A 14,418-nucleotide genomic window follows, 5' to 3' on the forward strand; every position below is an offset into this window, starting at 1 on the left:
GACTCATCACTAAGACGGTCCTAAGCGAGCATTGCTAGATGCCTTACACTAAAAGGAAACTACAAACAATGGGAGATTCATCTCCTAAATTCTTGTTTAATAGTGGCAAGCACCATCCCTCATCTTTTGTTTTAGCCAGGGGTTGCCACCATGTGCTACTAGAAGAGGAGGAAGATACTTTTATGGTTGGAGGTTGATCCTAATATGGGGAAGGTGTGCCTAATATGTTAGCTCTACCACCCTTTATATAAACACACATCAAACATGCCTCGCAATCCTAAGCGAGCATTGCTAGATGCTTTACACTAAAAGGAACTACAAACAATGGGAGAATCATCTCCTAAACTCTTGTCTAACAGTGACAAGTACCATCCCTCCATCTTTTGTTCTAGCTAGGGGTTGCCATCTAATATGGTATCTCTTGCTTGAGCTAGTGCCTCTCGTGTGAGAGGATCCAAGGGAAGGTCACAGCATGTTCCAATGCGGGTGGCGAAAAAAAAATAGGATCTGTTATAAACCATACTAAAACAAGGCATATCCCTTGGAAACTAACATATTTGGGTAGACCAAAATAATGATCCCATGGATAAAGCCTCCTTGTGCATGCTCTTATGAAATGTTGGAGGTTTGATGGACCAGTTCGTGCACCACCACACAAATTTTTTATCACCTACCATTGATCATTCAGACAGTTCTTGGAAGAAAGAGAACTCTAATAGGAGGGCCCTGTTAGATCTTGTGGTATAGAAAATTAGTGAGGGTCTATACCACAAGTTCCCATTGTCTCTCTAACTCTAGTGTTAGGCAAGGTAGCAAACCCAATGAGGGACTCTAATCCCAGAGAGCTATCCTATTTAGAGAGCCTCTGGGGGGTTCTAACTCGCATGTCTTTCTCACCAATCCTCTACAATGGTTGCATCAATCTCCTTAATCCCTCGTCCGACTCTTGACATATGCCTTAGATTATTGAAGCACTTTTTTCACTATTGAGGTACATGGTTCCATGCCCCATGGTCTAGGTTGGAGCTGTCCCATTGTGGAGTGCCTAGGCCCACCAACCAATGTGCTTCTTGGCCCCCAACAACCTGAAATCATTCAAATCTCGAGCCTCACAGTTCGAGATAGGCAATTGTTGCTCAATTTCCTCAACACCACATACTAGCAAAAAGATGCTTTCACACCCTCATCACAATTTACACAATCTAAGAGCCCTAATTAGTTAGGATTGTTTTTCTACATATTCACCTATGAGAAGGCTAAAAAGGAGACCCCACTATAGAAGCATCCATGGATTAAACTTTGGGTGAGGTCTTGCACAACTTATTGGCCAGCCCAGGTACCAACACCTTCACTTTCTATGAGGATCACCAAGCATAGCTATATCTCATAAACTAACCATACATTGACATGGTCATCAAAAGGATACAACATGAGCTACCTAATTCTATACTCTTCCATATCAATATTGCACCTTATTGGTGTTTGGAAATTATTAGATATTCAATATCAAGAAGGCTACCCTTAGAGCTAGCTAATAGAAAGATGATTATCAAGGTAGCATTGTCTTTATTAATTGTAGTGAAATTGCATAGAATGGGGAAATATCTTATCCTTTGTAGACGCTTAGTGCCACATGAAACCAAAAAACACTATGAAAATGTCAAGAAGCGATCGCAAAAACCTCCAAGAAATGGGAAATTGATTATGTAGGACCATTACACCTTGTAGACAAAGGGACCCAATCCAGTATATATATGTGGCCATAGACAAGCCATTGACCATAGTAGTTAAACATTTAGATGTCAAATGCATGATAAATTTCTCCTCGAACAAATTATTACTAAGTATAGCTATCACTTATGTGATTAGGAAATGCACTTCATCAAGAATGTAATCCACCATCTATCACATGTAGCCTCAACAAGCAACAATGATGATGAAGTATCCTAAGTTTGTGGGGTAGCAACTAGATGATGTTGATGCTTATATTATTCTTTTTTAAAATGCTTGGTAGGTCAATGTCCTGGCCATGGTGCATGCTGATCAAGTGAAGAAAGCGACCTTTGTTTTGACACTTCACGGAGCAGCAATGGTTTGGGTAGCACAACATGGCAACACCTATCTTGCTACTTATGATGCCCTATGAGATGCATTTTTGGTAAGGTATCGGGAGGAAAAGTTTATAGTCCATGTTCTAGCAAATTTAGGCTAATGGATGAGAAAGATCTCATGGTGCATGAATATAGCCAAGTTTTGGGACCTCCTACACCATTTACCTCAAGCAAATTGACCAAATCTGGAGGTGTTGAATTCTTACTTTGTTCATGATCTCTCAAAAAAATTTACACATTCCATGGCCTTGGCTGATATCACAAACCTCACTCTGGAGGAAGTAGCTAAATCGGCCATTCAAGAAAAATAAGTATTGGTGCATAAGGCCAATCATACTTGCAAATAAATTGAAACAACTGATGAGTCAGCTCGAGTGACAATGATTTGGAAGATGTAGAGGACAAGCACCATGAACAGAGACAAAGGAGCAGGAAAGCTAAGAAGACGAATTTTGAGGCATGCCTCACTAAAGCTCAAATCTCTTAAGATGGCACAGGTACCACACAATTCTTTGACCAAATGTCTAGTGTAATCAATGCCTAAATAATGTAAAGTGTCTCTAAAGAATGTGGACTTAACAAACTATGGCATGCAATCTGCAAGACAACAATGACCACATCAAAGTCTTGTTAATAATGCTATGCATGCACCTCAATAACCTATTAAGGTTGTCATCCAATCATAGACATGGCTTTGGTACCGACACCAGTGGCTCAATCTGACAAGGCATGCCAATATTACCTTTATAGCATTCAACCAATGGTAGCATGTAAGCACAGGTACCACACAATTCTTTGACCAAATGTCTAGTGTAATCAATGCCTAAATCATGTAAAGTGTCTCTAAAGAATGTGGACTTAACAAACTATGGCATGCAATCTGCAAGACAACAATGACCACATCAAAGGCTTGTCAATAATGCTATGCATGCACCTCAATAACCTATTAAGGTTGTCATCCAATCATAGACATGGCTTTGGTACCAACACCAGTGGCTCAATCTGACCAAGCATGCCAATATTTACCTTTATAGCATTCAACCAATGGTAGCATGTAAAATGGCCAGTCATGGCCTTTATAAGTTATCTACTATTATTGCTAGGTTTTGGGACATTAAAAGTTAGAGTATGAACTATGGATGAAGCATCAAGTTGAGAAAGAGTGGGGCCAAGCTCAACCTAAGCTTCAATGGTACCAGCACCCCAAATCAACGTGGTGTGGTCCTTAAGTTGAGTAGGTGTTGGAGTCTTTAGATGATGTCCATCAATGGTTATGATGGAGGTGTGAAACCTTTTGCCGATTGATTGGTAGGAACAAGTAGTCTTCGTGCCAAGGTTTTGGAGTGGGTCCAGGAAAGGCATTGAGCAGTGTGTAGAGCTAGAAGAGACATGAGTTTGATACTTGGTGTGGTCTCTACGACTCCTTGATGAAAGATTGAAAACACTCGATGAAATGACAAAACACCCTAGTTTGGGGGAAGAATCCTATTCCATATCAAATATGATCTTTGGGAAGATCTAAAAAACTAACCCATTCACATGACAATTGATCAATTGCTACTATCACTCATTCCAAAATTTTGTTACCAATTGTGCCAATTGATTTTTGCTATGAGGTAGCCTATGGAACCACTATTCAATGTCCTTGGGGTAGAACGCATCTATTTTTCTTAGGTCAACTTCTTTCGATGGGCTAGAGGTAGTCATCTATAAGGAAAATATGTGATTATCACATCAACATTGCATAGACAATCAATAAATTGCTCACTGGAGGTTTAAGAGGCAACATATTTTCTGATCCTTGTAGATGTCATCAAATACATCATTTGACCATTGCTTGCTAGATCTAAAAATGGGGCACTTGTTAATTTTTAAATATTAATGCATAGTCTCAATAAATGTTCTTAGAGGTGAGTTAGAGGTGTGACATCCAATTTGGAACTACTCCAATTTGGAGTCTATGCATCTAGTTTTAAAATATATCTTCCCTTGTTTACTCAATCTCAAGACCTAGAATGTAATGTAAGAATCCAAGATCATGCATTTCAAATTGTCTATAAAGACTTCCTTTGATGAATTTATCCACATTTAAGATCATTTCATTTCTCTAACATGCACCCATGATCACTTCTTGTGGACTATTTTCCTTGAAATAAGTGTCAATAATGTTGTACTAGTCTCGTGTTGGCTTGATTGAGACCATAGAGCTCCGAGTGTTCAAATCCTTTATCATCCTTTGGGTGCTTCTCTCACACAATTATCAATTAAGAAAAGTAGACTTGGCATCCAATTGATGCAAGTGTAAACCCATATTGCATGCAATCTCTCTTGAATGAGCTTATGACTCTGCACGCTTCACACATAGACTTGCTCAGTACATTAGGCTAATCTCGAGTAGTTCTTTCAAAGGTACACTAGGAAACCATAGGTACCTAAGAAGGTTTGGATCACATAATGCATCTATTCCTTGGTCTCTAATGTATACTTGACCTTTTACAAATGTTAACAAGCCATTTCTTTGACTCTGTCTCACACGTATATCACGTTGATCATTATATACATCCTGATGTTATAGGTCCATCATACAAACAAAGATTGACTAATGTAGCCATTTAACCCGATAATATAAATAAGGTGTCAATTCTACTACCAAAAAGGGGGAGCCCATATTCATCTTCACAAGCCATTAGTGGTGAAATCAAAACTTTCAAGAACATCGTGGGGATAAGTGCATTCCAAAGCTTGTTTCTATTGCTCATGGCACCCTTAAAATGCTTGATCTCACTTTTGGCTATTTATGATGATAAATTTAGGCTCTCATTGGATGGCATAATCAAATTTGGTCTTCCATTTTTTAATACCATAATTGCCACCATATTATGCCCATTAATTAGCTATGTAAATACCAAGTGGGCTTGGTAGAACTAACCATGGGAGTTCTTGACTTGGAAGAGGAAAAAGAGTGTGTGAAAGAGAGAGCCAGTGGCAAGTATGGCGTGTCTCCCATTTTGGCCCTCGGGCCCATCATCTCCCTAATCCTTATTGGTCAGTGCTATCTAGATGGAAAAACACTATGTGATCATGCTTTGAGTTGAGTTTGTCTATGCATCCACATCTCCCTTGTGTGTCTTAAGTCGATTTCCTCATGGATAAAAGTCGTGAGGCATATAAATAGGATAAGAAACTAGATAGCTGTCCAAAATCATCCTTGAGAAGAGAATGTTAGTGACCTTGGATCACATTGTATGTAGGGCATCTAAAAGCAAAATGCCCCTCCAAGCTGATCACGTAAGGTGTAGATGCGACCCTCTCTGGAAACTCATTCACTCTTAATGTGATATCCTTAAGGAGGGAGGGAGATGGATTGTGTATCGCAATGGATCAATGAAGTCCTCTGCTAAAATTTGCAAGCAATGTTAACTATAGTAGTTGAGCCTCATAGGAAGCTCAGGAGGTGCCAACAGGTCTTGAATGTGTGTGGTTGTACAAGATCCTCTCGAATCACCTATGATATATGAGTGGGATGGAGGGAGCCCCAATGTTGTACTCAAAGAGGGGTAATATAACTATGTGAAGCTCCCATGCTCCCACCACCATCTACACATACATGCATACCAACAGCTTTGGTCACCCTCAACTACCAAAGCCATGGATGAAGATAGGACCAACCACGGTAACCTGCATCACCTCGTGGTGCAAGATCCATACTCTTTAATGTACTAGAGGTAAGTGATAACCCTGAACATTGTATCAAGCTGTAGTGCAGATGCTTTGAACTCATTACTCAACCAACCACAACTATTTGGTGTGGGACTGAAGACTTACTATGGATCATCTGCAAAAGAAAGGGAGTTTGAAGCCTCTCCACTCGAGCCCACCAACTTATCTCTGATAGGTCTGGCCCCCAAGAAGGGTTTCCATACATACCCATTGGGTGGAATAAGAAGTCAAAGAGAATAGACTTGGTCTGAGGATCCTAAAAATGAGAGTGAAAGCACTGCCACTCAAGTCTAACAAGTGTAGCACATCACCTAGGCAAGACTAGTCACATCGTGAAGATCATGCCGAGCGAAGGACCCCCAAGTATGTATAGGATGCAACCACCTCCACAATTAATTAGTGTGAAGTGCTCTTTGTGCATAGCTACCGGGATGTATTGAAGATCATGACCTTGGTGTTTTACCAAGGTTGAACTTCAAGTGTCTTGTAAAAAGTATAAAGTGCACCCAAGTGTCGTAGGAGTTCCTCTACTGAGGATGAGTAGGACCACATCATCTACATATAGAATAATATGGACCACTGATCTTGCTAGAGGGCAAGCACTCCCAATGAAAGTCTCATGCTCATCTATATAGAGGCCAAACAACTCTAGAGATAATGGAAAAGCTTGTCTGACCACAATAGTACTCATAATCTCCTCTGTCCACCCTACTCAAGACTTTCCCCTGAAGTTCCATAACTGGTAGATGATGTCCTAATCATACCCCCAAATCTTGTAGATGTCTGATGACTTGAGCTCTCAAAGGCTTCACAAAAATTAACAAAGCAACAATAAGCCCTCTATCTTAATAAGTAGCATGTGCAGATGGTGTCAAGGTTTGTGTCATAATTCGTGGGATTGATATACTCAAAAACAAATAAATAAACTATTAAAAAATTTTGGACTTTCTTGCTTCGTTCGAACTTCTTTTTTGGTCTGGTCACCTCCACTCAATATCACTTGGTAAACTCCAAAATTGGGTATTTAAGGACAAGGGTCACCTCCACACAAATATGGCCTACTAAGGCTAAAATTTCCCAAAAGTTGTAAGTGGGGACCTTCACTTAATACATCATGGTAAAATTGTAACTAAATGGGTCAAGTCCACATAAACAGGGCCTATTGAAGCTAAAAATTCACCAAAGGTATAAGTGGTGATCTTCACTCTATAATGATATAGTAAGCTCCAAAGTTTAATTCCATTATAACACTATCTAGCTCATCTCTACCCCTTTCTACAATGATTGATAGTGAAAATATAACATATGGAACACATTTCTTGAATTCAACATATATAGGTGGTGTATAGATACACCATCTAATTGAAAAATATATAAGGGAGTACAAAGATACACCATTTCTTTGGAACAAGGCATAGAATATGTTATCCAAATTGGCTCTTGAATCTCGTTCATAGTCATTCAACTGTGATTTTGTACTTTTACCATTGAATTTTCACCTATGATATTGCATTTTCACGTGTTAGGTCTACTAGTACATTGTTCCCATATAACACCACATGTAAACCCTCTGTTAGGGTGAATACCTATTTTAGAAAAAATAAATTAGCAAATTTAAACAAAAATCCCAACAAATCTCTAGTTGTATTCTTTAGCCCTAGAAATCCTCATTTTTGTATCAGGTTGAGAAAAAAAAACCTTCTCAAACCCTAAATTCTAAACTCTAGACCCTAAACATGTTGCTTAACCAATAGGTTGGGGATGCACACAACCTGCTACTCAAATCAACATATTTTCTTGATTTGAACAATAGGCTGTATGGACCTTAACATATTGCTAAGCAACAGGTTAGGACTTTTCTCAACCTATAAGTTGGGTGCAGCACAACTTATTGCTCAAATCTAGAAAATATGTTGCTTTCAACAAAACCAGTTGGGGGTGCACACAACGTATTGCTCAAACCAACATATTTTTTTGATTTGAGCAACAAGTTGTGTGTACCTCAATCTAATGCTTAAGCAAAAGGTTGTGACTTTTCTCAACTTGTTGCTTAAATTTATTGGTTTGAGTAACAGGTTGTGTTGCACCCCCAACCTATTACATGAGGAACAAGTTAGAGTTTCCCCCAATCTATTGTGTGAGGTTGGGGGCTATTGCTCTAATCAACATATTTTCTTGATTTGAGTAACAAGTTGTGTGCACTGTGTACCTCCATCTATTGCTTAACACAACCTATTGCCCTAATCCAAATATTTTATAAATTATTGCTACTCAGTCTAGTATTAGCTAGGATTTAGGATATCAAGTCTAGGGTTTAGGGTTTAGGGATAAGGATCTAGTGTTTAGGGTCTAGATCCAAGGTCTAAGGTGTAGGGGCAAGGGTCAAGGGTCAAGGGTTTAGGTTCTAGGGTATATATAATATTTATATTAATTTATAGATTAATAATATATATTTTTAGCAAAATTATATTTTAACATTAGTTAATAAAAATTTATTGGTTTTGGGCATAAAGCTTACTGTCTACAGTCAAGAGTTTAGAATTTAGAATCTAGGGTCTAGTGTTTAGGATCTAGGATTTAGGTTCTAGGGTCTAGTGTTTAAGGTTTCAGGTCTAGGGTTTAGTGCTTAGGATAATTTTATAGAGTATAAGATAGTAAAATATGCATACCAACCTATGAAACTGATATCTGATGGGTATGATACTTTGTACATGCCTTAAACTAAGTAGTTTTAAGGCCTATAGAAAGTATCATACCCATCGGAGTTAAGAACATAGGCTAGAAGCACATATTTGTCAACACCTATGCATGATGCATGGTAAGAAAGGAGGAAATATGCATTGCAAACTATACAAATGATATCTGATGGGTATGATACTTTTTATAGGCCCTAAATTTACTTAATTTATGTCCTATACAAAGTATCATACCCATCCAAGATAAGAACATAGGCTAGAAGCACATCAATGCATATTCTTAACACTCATGCTCCATGCATGATAAAGTATAAGGAAATATGCATTCCAAACCATGCAAGTGATATCTGATGGGTATAAAAATTTTCATAGATCTCAAAATAATTAGGTTTAGTACTTGTGCAAAATATCATATCCATTGAAGACAAGAACATAGGCTAGAAGCACACTTATGCATATTTTCATTATACGCACAATGTGTGGTAAGAAACAAGGAAATATGCATTCCAAACCATGCAAATGATATCCTATAAGATATAATACTTTACACAACCCTTGAAATTATGTACCTTAAGGCTTGTGCAAAGTATCATACCCATCAGAGGAAGCACATATGCTAGAAGTACACCGATGCTTTTTTTTAAAATCACCCAAGCATCATGCATGGTAAAAAACAAACAAATATACATTCCAAGCTATATAATTAATAGCTGAAGAGTATAATTGATATATGAAGGGTATAGTAATTTGCAAAGGCCTTAAAATAAGTAACTTTGAGACTTGTGCAAAGTATCATACCCATTGGAGATAAGCACATAGACCAGAAGCACTTTAACTTAATTTTTTCCAAGACTCATGCATGATGCATGGTAAGAAACAAGAAAATATGCATTTCAAACCATGAAAATGATATCCAATGGACATTATATCTTGCCTTAAACTAAGTAATTGTAAATCCTTTACAAAGTATCATACCCCGAAGACAAGTGCATAGGCTAGAAGTGCACTGATGCAATTTTTTAATACCCAAGCATCATGCATGGTAAAAAGTAAGAAAATATGTATTCCTAACCATCAAATTATATTCAAAGGGTATTAGGCCTTAAACCAAGGAATTCAAAGGTCTATGCAAAGTATCATACCCATCGGAGAAAAGCACATGAGCTAGAATTCTAGCACACTGACTTAATACATACTCCTTAGTTTATGTTTCACCAATATTCTTTAATTAGTTTACGATTTACATATTTTTCAATTGTTAGTTTATTTATTTTAAATAAAATAAAATAATATTAGATAATACTTTAAAATTAATTTAAATTATAATTTATTATAAATTATAGGTATTTAAATGATTCGTATAATTTAGTACATTGATAGATTTTAAAGGCTTGTTTTTTCACACTAACCCATCCATGGAGCACACATGTCAAACTTATGGTTTTTTCGTACTATATCTACGTGTTTTATATGAATAATTTATAATTTTAAAATAATAGTATTCATATATTTTTAATAAACACATTAATTATTTATATAAGATCATTTTTTATATAATATTATTAATCATTTATTTTTTATATAATACTATTTTATTATTAAATATTATTTAATTTTTTCAATATGATATTAGTTTCATGCTTTGTGACAAATAGAATTGGAGCAAGAATGATCATCTTGTATATTTTATTATATTTTAAATAAAAATATTATATATACATATTTTTATATTAATAATATTATTTTTATAATGTTGTATGATTATACAATTTTTTGAATTTAAAAATTTCTCAAAAAGCGCTAACCAAAGCTTTTGAAAATTTTTGTGTACGTACGAGGTTGGAGAGAGGACTTTTTGGGAGAAATCTTAAAAGTTTTCAAATGTGCAAACAAGAGCAAGCTTATGGAAGTTGTTGCTTATGCAATAGGTTGGGAGAGAATTGACTTCTTTGAAATTTTTAAAAAAAAATCAAAGAGCAGAATAGGTTGGAAGTTGTTGCATACGCAATAGGTTGAAAAAACCAATCACCTATTGCCACATTTGGAAAATTTTGTCAATTCGAGCAATAGGTTGAGATGAAGAGAGAACTAAGACAATCGAAGAACATAGTATAGAATGAAGGGTGGACTAAAGGTTATGCTACTTATAGTGTAAACTAAAAAACTTACCCTAAAGCTAAATTTTTTCCACCTCTCCCTTACAATCCCTTCCTCCTTCAAATCAATCCTCCTTTGCTTCCCACCTCCTCCTCCTTTGCTGCTTCCCACCCGCCGCCGCCTCGTAGGCAATCCCTCTTCCTCCTCCTGCCGCTTTCCTCTCCTTCACCTTAGTCGTATCCTCTCCTCTACCTCTTCCTCCTCCCCCCTCCCCACCCTCTCTCCCTCTCCCTCCCTCCCCCCCCTCCCCTCTCCCTCCCTCTCTCGGCATCTCCTCCTCCTCCTCCTCCTCTCTCTCTCTCTCTCTCTCTCTCTCTCTCGTTCTCTCGTGGGGGGTGGGAGAGAGGTGGGGAAACCCCCTCCCCACCCAAAAAAGCATGTTGCGCACACAACATGCTGGAAGGTGGTTCAAGAGCTTTGAACTTCAATGTAAAACAAATATTGGAATGAAGCAATCTACCTTTGGATTTCATTAATGTGTATGATCAAGTACATTGTTTTTAGTTTGCTGTTTTCACTAAAATTTGGCTTAAAAGTTAGCTTTAAAAACCATATTAGCAGAGTATTCATCATTTTGGGACTTGTCTTAAGTCCAATTCTGAAATTAGATTTTATACAAGTCCAAAAATTTTGAGTAGTGTGTTGATAGTTGTGATTCAGGGTGGTAGTAAGACAGAAAAACAAGTAAAGCCAAACCAGGGCTAGGGATCCAAGCTATCATAGATCTAATAGTGCATGCCCATAGGATGTGCTTAGAGATCATCTATCGATAGAGGTTTGGGACATCCCAACCTCATCTAGATCAGCATCTGATAATAGAAGAATAGAATCATCGCGAAAATCTAGAATTGATACTTGGTGTGTACCTATCCTCGCATTGAAGTCCCCAACAAGGAGAACTTCCTCACAGCTTCAAAAATCCGAAGTCTCAAGCTCCTCATGCAGGTCTCGAGGAAAGTTTGAGGTCTCAGGAGGAAAGTAGCAAATTACTACATGAGCTTGTCACATCATCAATCGGAGTGGCAGGTGTGCACTCATACTCTCGCACTAAGTGTCGTATTAGCTCTTTGTTGTTGCTCTCCTTCGCAAGCTCTTGTTTTGCGACATCTACGCATCTAGACATCTCTGTGATCGCGAACATGCATCTTGCATGGTGATTATCTATGCCTATACTACTGGGGCCTATCACTACAACTACCACCTCTTTATGGAGCTGTGATCTCTCCTGACCCAGGCTATGAATGAGACATTGCTGCTCTGCCTCTTGCGTACAAAGGCGATGTACCTCCACGATAAGGTGTTCCCAAGTGCCAGATAGGATTGTGTGGCCATGGAGCGATGAGTGGAGGTAGGGCCTAAATGGAGTTTGAGGGACAAAGGGTAGGGACATGGGGGCAGAGGACTGAGAGTGGTGAGGGGACATTTGGAATGTGGATGTGGTGAGTCTAACTGAGGAGGGAAACGGTAGTTGGTTGTAGTGTAAGAGTGACACAAACATGGCATGCTGTGCGGTAAGGCACAGGGTGGTACGATGGCAATCAAGTTTAGAGGACATGTCAATGCCATCATTGGTGTCGGTGTCGAGACCAACCCTGGTGGTACTATTGCCATCTTAAGTAGGGGGAGAAGGATGATGATGACAGAGTTGAAGCTGAGACTGTAGCTAGAGTTGAAGCTAAAGCTAAAGCTAAGGTTGCAAGTTTGTATGTGAAACTGAATTCGAGGCTGATAGGAATGTGCTCGCTCCCTTCTTAATAGCAATGCTATCTATCCATTGCAATGGTTATCTTGATCTCTCATTTCAACATTAGTTTGATGTGTCTTTTCTGCTTGTCTTTCTTCCTGAGGTTGCCATCAATTGTTTCCATGCCTTTGTTTGCTAGAAATCCCTTTCAATTTGTTTTTCTTATCCTTTGTAAGTCTACCTTTATGGGGAGACATACTCTCTCAACTTTATTATATTCCTATTTGTTTTGGATCATAGAGGTTAATTAACCAATGTTTGTCCATGGATTAATTGATTTATTTGGGTTAATTAATTTATTTTAAGCTATGTCTAAGAAGAGTGCACATTCTTTAAGAGGGTAGGACTAGAACCCACAATGTTGTCTTTCCCACATGTGAGCCCTACCACTAAGCTATAGAGTGGAAGAGTATACATAGCGCTATCTAAAATATTATAAATGGTCCCTCTTCCCCCTCCCCCTTTAATAGTGCCTTCTCTTTAAATCCCCCTTCAAATGGTCCCCATTCCCCCTCCCCCTTTAGAAGGAGCCTTCTTTAATGTTCCCTTCTCAAGTGGCCCCTCTTATTTGAAACTTCTCCCTCCCCCCTTATCCCTTAGTTTAATCATGCCCTTTCCCTCTTCCTTTTCACCCCTCTTCTCATCCCAACTCACTAATGGGAATTTCCCATTTTTCAATGTATGGGGGGACATACTCGAGGGGAGAAGAGCATGTATCCCTCACACCTTCCATTTTTTAAAGGGGGCCACGATGCTAGCTTCAAGGAGTGCCTAAGACGAGTATCCTGAAATAGAATTCCCTTGAAATTGAGCCGCCTATTTGGAGCAAAAAAAACTCAAAATGAACCAAACATTGGGGGCTTGCGATAGGCCCGCAACCAAGCAAAGAGTGGATATGCTAGGCAAGGAGGCCCCTAGGGTGGGAGAGCTAGGTGAGGAAGCTAAGAGAGAGAGAGAGAGAGAGAGAGAGAAAGAGAGAGAGCACTTTAATCATCCCATAAATGACCTCCAAGATTCGAGTTCACCCTTTTACCCATTCCACTATTGCAAGCACCTCTATTAGCATTGGCAAGGATTGGTTTCTTTCCTTCTCGTCAAAATAGTGATGAGATTGCAAGTGATAGCAAGATTGGCATATGTAGTACATCACTCTTTAAACCTAAGGGCTGAACATGTAGGTGGGAAGCAAAACAAGTGCCAAAATACAAGCAAGGCCTCCCCCAACAAAACAAGTGCCAAAATACAAGCAAGGCCTCCCCCAACAAGCTAGCAACCAAAGAATCTGAAGTGAAGGATTTTGAGCTATAGTCACTTGCTCAGCTATTAGCACTCTACATTCCATTTCAAGCTCCTTTGTCTCAATGTACTCGCTCTAGTCATTTACCACTAGACAATTTCAGCCAAGCTCACAAATTATGACTTATATCCACAAGGATCACAATCACACACATGCCCTTGGTCAAAAGCCTCCTCTTCAAAAATTTAATGTCCAAATGTACCAGCTTTTCTCCACTGTTCATTCGTCAAAGAAAGATTCCATTGCAATCATTCCCATTTAGCATGCATTGGTCTCCATTACAATGTTTTGCATTACTATGACAATAGTTGAGACTGCGAGCAAACGACAAGCCAAATCAGGTTTGCTTGTGAATATTTGGTTGCAACTCAACCCACGATCATTTATAAACATCCACCTGCAAAAAATGATAGTTACCTATGCCATCTATTCGTTATCATAGATCAGCATTCGCACATCCCATGTGAAACCTTTATAAAAAGCACCAATTTAAGCATGAATACCAATCTCCATTCTAGTAATCCTTAACCCTTGAGGTTTCAAACATAGTTAATGCTAAGGTGAATCAAATTGCTACCTGGCCATTGCATCCAAATATGCATAGCATTTATTTCTTAGAGGTCCACTCAAGCTAACCCAAAATCATGCTAGCTAGCCTATTGCAACATGCAAAGGCTGCTAACCATGGTTAAA

Source organism: Dipteris shenzhenensis, chromosome 13, assembly GCF_047967505.1.
Source record: "Dipteris shenzhenensis isolate YYH24624 ecotype China chromosome 13, Dip_SZ_1.0, whole genome shotgun sequence".
NCBI classification, from domain to species: domain Eukaryota; kingdom Viridiplantae; phylum Streptophyta; class Polypodiopsida; order Gleicheniales; family Dipteridaceae; genus Dipteris; species Dipteris shenzhenensis.